Source organism: Salvelinus sp. IW2-2015, linkage group LG6.2, assembly GCF_002910315.2.
Source record: "Salvelinus sp. IW2-2015 linkage group LG6.2, ASM291031v2, whole genome shotgun sequence".
Classification (NCBI taxonomy): Eukaryota; Metazoa; Chordata; class Actinopteri; order Salmoniformes; family Salmonidae; genus Salvelinus; species Salvelinus sp. IW2-2015.
Window position 1 is genome coordinate 2,776,505 of NC_036846.1, and position 7,589 is coordinate 2,784,093.

The window sequence follows — 7,589 nt, forward strand, 5'->3', positions numbered from 1 at the left end:
TGTCCCACAAACATGACCCACTTATCAACGTCCAAATGTTTGTTTATCTGCTTGATCCATGTCAACATATTCAAATATGCTCATAATTCTGCACTGTAGATCAACATGCAAATTTTTGCATTGATCTGCTAGGCTACAGATGTTCTGTTTAAATTGTCCTACTGAGTGAGACACAGGGTTCCCATATGCCCAGTGAAATTTTGAACTAATCACAAAGACAAAGCCTTGTCAATGATGAGTCACAGAGGTCATTAAATGAAGCTACCCAGTGCAGGCTGGACTAATCAATAAGTCCGCTGAACTCATTTTTGTTGTCCTGCATTTACACAGGAGGGGGCTGAGCCAAGGGGGACTGAGGAGGTGACATTGCCAGGGACAGATGCGGTGACAGTGGAGAGTGAGGAGCTGTGAGGAGAGCTAAAGATTCACCACACATCTGTCACTCCAACAGGGAAGGAAGAAGCTACCCAGGGTGGGTCGACAGCTTGCCTCCCTGACTGCCTGGCTCCATGACTCCATGCCTACCTGTCTCTGTCTGTCGCTTAGCCCATCTGCCACCTTGCCTGCCTCCTGTCTCCAATCCTGACCCTCTGTCAGTTAGTCTGTCTGTATGTCCCATTCCCTGTCAGACTCCTGATCAACCTGTTACCTAACCATGTTCTCCCTCCAACAAGTGCCTCTTAAAAATACATTCAGAATTGGCACTTTTCATAAGGATCCCACCACTCTCACTCTCCCAGTAACTAGAGTCTCCAGATCATACTGTAATTACAGCTTTTAGCAGCAACCTGTTGCAGCCTGCTCTGCACTGCACTGTCAACATCTGTGTTAACTGCACTGAACTCTTCACCATTATAGCTGTGTTCTAGCACTAACAGCTAATAAGGATCCCAGGCCATCCAAAACAAGGAAGGATTCTCCTCTTCTTTGACAGTGCCCCTGTTCCCCATTAGTGGTGTTAGTGAGAGGAGGCTGAATGTGGAGGCCCTCTTGGGTTGGCTGGATAGAGGCTGTTCCCTGCTGGGTGCAGGTGAGCTCCCAATGCCTCCCCTCGCACCTGGCCTCTTTGTTCCCCACTGATGGCTTTATGGCACAAGACGAGGGGATCTATCCGTCTGCCTCTCTGTCTCTCGTAAAGCCGGCGGCCCAGCAGAGCACTGTAGAAGCCCAGTAAAGCCCACACTGCTGCCAGGGTATTGTGTGGGGTCCGGGGCCCCCCGAGTGACCCAGTCAACCTGAGAGAGAGAGAAAGAGAGAGAGACCCTGTCAGCATCCACCTCCCCACACACACACACCACTCACACACACACACCACACACACACACACAACACACACACACACACACACACACACACACACACACACACACACACACACACACACACACACACACACACACCACACCACACACACAACACACACACACATTCACACACACGCATGAACCACACACACACGCTGACACACTGACATACACGTGACGCACTATACCCATGATCCTTAGCCACCCAATGGATCTGCTACCTCCCGGTGTCTGGTTTCAAAGTGCTAAAGACTTGTTCTCTTCTTCCACTCTGCTATCTTAAGTTTCATGTTTCTGACGCTCCGCTCTCTCACCACACTTCTGAAAAACACTGTCAAAACATAGAACTTTACATATCAGATTAGAGTCAATGGAATTTAAGAGATATACTTTGTACATGTATCAAATCAACATCTGACACAAACAAATATGGATTTCCATGTAATGCCATGGTAAATAGTAATACTACTCCATAAGCAGAGAGGACTGTGTCTGTGTCAGAGAGTAGGCTAAAACCTGCACCTTGAGGGGGCTGACTGAGAAACAGCCAGCTCCCTGCCCAATAGAACAGCTCAATGGCCACGGGAGGTCAATGATTGCACAGAAATAAGCAGCACATTAAAGTTCAATTGATAGGATTTTCCTGGATATGAAATGTTACTGATAAGCTCAAGCAAATTAAGTGTCTGAAAGGAGGTCCACACGCAGCTTGCTGTTTGAGATTTACTAAGGCTTTGAGTGGGGCCATCTTCAAAACCAATTATCAGACAAGAAATAGATAATTTTTTCTCTGAGGATTGGGTTGGGGAGGTGGGGGGGCAAAGGATGTTGGTAAAAGGAAGGAGGGTTTTTCTCAGATTGGGGGGCACAATAAAGACATAATCATCTCCCCTCAACTTTTCCTATCCAACTTTCAGATTTTAATTTGCCGTCTGTGAAGTGGTACCTAATTTACTTTCGCCTCATCCCTTCAATGCGCCATTGTTGCTGCCGCTGAGACTCGGAGCTTCCTCTCGTAGCTCACCTCGGCGTGAAATTGGTTTAATGAAGCTGAAAGGTATGGGCTCTCACAACACTGTGGATTCCAGCCGTACTGCTTTATCCAACCCTCCCTCCACCCCTCTCTCCCTCCCCTCTCTCCCGCTCTCCCCACTCACTCACATTACGGTGACAATTTATAACGCTGTGCACAAAAGATCCCTATCTCACTCATTACATCAGTGGATATTACTGTCCCCTTTGAGAGGAGCCAACTCTTAGGCAAACACTACGGGAGGGGGGAGAAGAAAAACACCACAAATTAACAGCAGATACGAATATTCAAATGGCTCAGATATGTTGCAGAAGCCCTAACTTTAGAGAGAAAGTGAGAAAGAAAAGGTGGACGAGAGAGAGAGAGAGCGAGAGAGCGAGAGAGAGACAGAAGGAGGATAGCAGGTATGGATAGGTGAAACTAAGCTTTGTGCACCTTTCTGCCTTCCTGTTTTTCCCACCTCTTCCAATCTGACCCTGTGAAAGGTGTTCTCCTGTTACCACTACTCCTGGGTGTGGCTTGGAATGGAAGTCCTGTGGGATTACTGTGTGTGTGTTACATAAATATGATCCCCCGTAGTCATACCGCTTACTTCTTCGAGTCCCCTTTTGGGACAATCAAATGGAAATGCATCGGTAACCGAATCCACTTCTGGTTGGAGGCCCAGGTGGAGTTTGGTATTTGGTGAAGAAAGTAAAAAAGAGGAAGAGAAAGTAGGCTAGTGGAGTGCAGGGACGCTGCAGCATATAACTCTGTGGGTTTGCTGTAATGGTGCTGTAATGGTGCTGTAATGGTGCTGTAATGGCTTCCCATGCCAGAGGTGTGAGAGAGCCTTATCTGTTTGGTAAATGTGTGTATGTGTGCTGTTTGGTAAATGTGTGTGTGTGTGTGTGTGTGTGTGTGTGTGTGTGTGTGTGTGTGTGTGTGTGTGTGTGTGTGTGGTGTGTGTGGTGTGGTGTGTGTGTGTGTGGTGCGCGTGCGCGTTGTGCGTGTGCGTGTGCGCTGTGCCAGGTAGCTCTTCAACTGAGAGCCTAACGAAAGCAGGAAGAGGAGTAGAGTGACTTACAAAAGTCTCTTTACACCGTAATGACATGCACATCATGTTGAACTACTTTCACAACCTCAATGGCCACTGTAACTAAAAAATAATGACCACTTTCTCTGTCTGTGGCCAAGAGCACGCATTGTTGTTTGTCTTTGGAATACCAACGCAGGTGAGGCTGCTAGCTATATGAAGTGTGCCCGACAACTTTCCTTTCAGGGTGCGATTTTGAAACTCACAAAAGAAATGTCAAATTATCGTCTTCCTTTTTTTTTTTGCAATTGTGAAGCCAAACAATCATCTTTTCTCAGAGGTTCTAAGCACTTTCTTGCTGCTGATTGCCTCATCTCTGAGGCCTGTTTAGTGAATAGCATGAGGACAGTTAAGCATTTTTAAAGCCGCTAACACACACACACACGTTTAGGGAAGCGATGAGGTGCTGCTGCTAAACTGCAGTGTTTAACCTCTTGAGGTGATGAAACCTGATCTGCAGTGGAACCCGGGCAGGTAAGATTAGCTGTACTGAGCCATGGGAGTGCTATCTTTTACACCTAATTACTCAATTATCAGTAAACACTGTCGTAGAAGACACAATGCCAGAGGAGAAATCACACATATCGCAAACGGATTCAATTCAACACCACTAGTTCATGCCTATAGTTGCTTACACAGCGTGGCTGGCTCTGTCAGAATACAGAACATCATTAGAAAGGCTTTACAGGGAAAACTTTACGGTTCTTGTTACAAGGAATGTTAATGATATGAATTAACTAAAAGAAGATAACAGAACATTTATTTAGGTTGTAGTATCGTGGTATGCACTAATGAATACCGTTTTGATGTTCGTGAGAACTATTTTTTTGGATAATATTAGCTATTGAAAACATTGGCTATTGAGAACATTGGCTATTGATAACATTGGCTATTGTAATGCAGTTCAAAGCTGAGCTTGAACATGTAGTTCGTCCCCTCCAAAAGGTGGGAATCAGCCTGTGAGATTGAATAACAAGCAAACATTTGATAATAACAAAAATATCAACGATTGTAAAACAACTACGCACATGAAAATGTAGATCCTCTCTCTCCTTCAAAATATCAAAACATCCATCCTGCAGTACTTCTTCCTTCCACTGATGGGGGCTGGTGAACATGGCTGACAGATTTCCCTCTAGTCCCCTCTGGCTTTTCCTAGGCCTTGTTTGAACAGTGTTGGGAACAAACTGTGATTTTATGAGTTTGTTTAAAGACAAGGGTTGACTAAGGTTAAGACACAGACAGTCAGGTAGACAAGTAGAGAGGGTAGATTGACGAGGCTGGGCGTTCAGTTACGCTGATAAAAGCTGAAAGAATGAGCAAACCCCCGAGTCCCCAGACAAATGCACTAATATCAAATCAACAATCAACAGAGCACACAAGTGTGTCTCCGACTCGCACCTCTTTTGGTCCTCTCTAAACGTTTAACAAAGATTGTTAGTGTGGATAAGATCTGAGACTAACTCATCTGTATCGAACACTGTCATAGGGCTTGATTGGTGAGTAGACTTAAGTCAGTGTGGTTTTTTTTCTGGATGAAGTCTTTCTAAAGCTTTTTCTATATAGAACAGGACAGAGACACAGTGGACCTACGTAAGCCAGTGTAACGAACGGGCTGTGAAACCACACACAGAGAGACACACACACACATATTCAGAAGACCCCAGAAAGTGTGTCACCTGCATGACCCATGTGTTCAACGGTCACACACCTGGCTGCAGGGCTACCTGCTTCCCGCAGTGAACCTCTGTGGTCCAACACACTCACCGCATGGGTTAACACACACTCATTAAAACATAGCCAAACACACCACAGCCTTGGGGGCGTTCTAAATCTCCCCTGAGACAGCCTACTGTGAGGTAATGAGGAATTAGATGGGAGGAAGGAGGACTAAGACATATTTACTGGGGTTTACCTCACGTTACTGTCACACAGGAAGGCCCAGAGGCCGTGGAAAAACAACAACCACCTCACAACCGCCTCACAACCGCCCTAGCTATCTCATAACCACTACATAACAACCTCACAAACACAGCTGACAACATAACCTCAGATACTGCACCCACAACCACACTCAGAGAGACCCATTCATAGAAATACTATCATAAACATTGTTTGAGTAGTATCAAAACAAGCCGTGTCACTACACCCAGTCCGCTATACCAACACAAACAGACACAGACGCACCATAGCTTAGAAGGCTTACCACTTTACGTCTCCCAAAATAATCAAGCTTAATCAAATCAAAGTTTATTGGTTGCATACACAATTTAGTTGGTGTTATAGCGGGTGCAGCGAAATGCGGATGTTACTAGTGCCTAGTAATGCAGAAAGGAAGGCAAGGGGGGAAAAAATCGATCATATTTAAAAAAAAWAATAATAATAATATTCATTAGTCCGCTGTTGATACAGTCCCAAAATGTTTTGCATGTCAGCAGTCAGGTTTTCAAGATATTGGACTCTCAAGAACCACAGTGTCACCGGCCACATCAACGTGATGATGCAGCATTTTGGGACCTTATCAACAGTGGACTAATGAAAAAACGACCAAGAGTTGACATTTTTAGGTAGGTTCATTTCCGTAGGAATTGATCATGCAAACACGTGTATTTTGTATTGTGACACAGCATCAGTGAGATTTGAACCTATGATCTTCCATTCTCTAGTCATGGAATTAGTCCACCAGGATGGAGCTACCATGCCAAACAGACCCCGTTTCAAAGGAAACAAGCACTCATTAAGATCAAGTGGCTGCGGCCACTACATCTTAACACACTTAACAAGATAGAGGATAGAGAGAGTTTTGTTGATGCTGAGAATTAAAGGTATATGTTTTTAATTCTCTAGAGTCTAAGATGTTGGGGGGGGGGTTATAAACTGACATATGTAATTGTTTTAAGATGTACATACAATAGATCATTTAGCTATTTGATGTTGATTTTTAGGACCCCTTTAGGTGTTAAAAAATACATTAAAAATATATATTTGATAAAACATTGAATTTGGCCTTTAGTACCAAATCCCATAGAAATGCATTGAATAACACATTCATCAATGGCAACAAAAAAAAAGCCAAAAAATCTATCATAAGGACTAAGGTTTTGAAGTGTCTTTCCTATATCCAGGAGATATAAGAAAGCTCAGGAAACATACAGTACCAGTCAAAAGTTTGGACACACCTACTCATTCAAGAGTTTTTCTTTATTTTTAACTTTTTTCTAAATTGTAGAATAATAATGAAGACATCAAAGCTATGAAATAACACATATGGAATCATGTAGTAACCAAACAAGTGTTAAACAAATTCTTGGTCACCTCCCTGACCAAGGCCCTACTACCCGATTGCTCAGTTTGGCCAGGTGGCCAGCTTTAGAAAGAGTCTTTGTGGTTCTAAACTTCTTCCATTTAAGGATGATGGAGGCCACTGTGTTCTTGGGTACCTTCAATGCTGCAGACATTTTTTTGGTACCCTTCCCCAGATCTGTGCCTCGCCACAATCCTGTCTCGGGGCTCCACTTCCTTTGATCTCATGGCTTGGTTTTTGCTCTGACATGCACTGTCAACTGTGGGACCTTATATAGACAGGTGTTTGCCTTTCAAAATCATGTCCAGTCAATTGAATTTACCACAGGTGGACTCCAATCAAGTTGTAGAAACATCAAGAATGATCAATGGAAATGGATGCACCTGAGCTCAATTTCGAGTGGCACAGCAAAGGGTCTGAAAACTTATGTAAATAAGGTATTTCTGTTCCTTAATTTTTATAAATTGGGACAAAATTCTAAAAACCTATTTTCGCGTTGTCATTATTGGGTAGGAGAGTCTACGACTAAGGCAGGGCCCCTGTGGGTGTGTTGGAGCATGGAAGAATGTGTGTATAGTGTGTTGGTGTTCAAATATAGGGCCAAGCTATGTGTGAGAGGCTGAGTGCATGCTTAGTGTTTATGTTTGGGTGTGGGGGACCGTGTGAATGCAGAAAAATGCAGCATGTTTGTGTGTTAGGGCCTGAAAGATGTGGCATGTAACTGTGGGAGATTGACTGTTAAGGAGTGACAGTGTGTTTACATGGGTGTGAATGGGAATTAGTGTCCATGTCTCTCTTGAACAAGACTAACCTGGTTAATTAAAGGGGAATGATGTTGAAAGAGTGTGTGTGTGTGTGTGTGTGTGTGTGTGT

General features: G+C 44.0%; 1 long non-coding RNA gene across 4 annotated transcripts in view; it reads right to left on the bottom strand.

Moving 5' to 3' along the window:
* Nucleotides 1–1,128: 1,128 nt before the first annotated feature.
* Nucleotides 1,129–7,589, bottom strand: part of LOC111965670 (uncharacterized) — a 58,691-nt gene continuing 52,230 nt past the window's right edge. For 2 of the 4 annotated variants that reach the window (XR_002877549.2, XR_002877547.2), the window contains one exon: nt 1,423–1,635. This is a non-coding gene — a long non-coding RNA (uncharacterized lncRNA). Of the gene's footprint in view, nt 1,236–1,422; nt 1,636–7,589 lie in introns of those variants that run through there. The other 2 variants (XR_002877548.2, XR_002877550.2) reach the window with 2 other exon arrangements.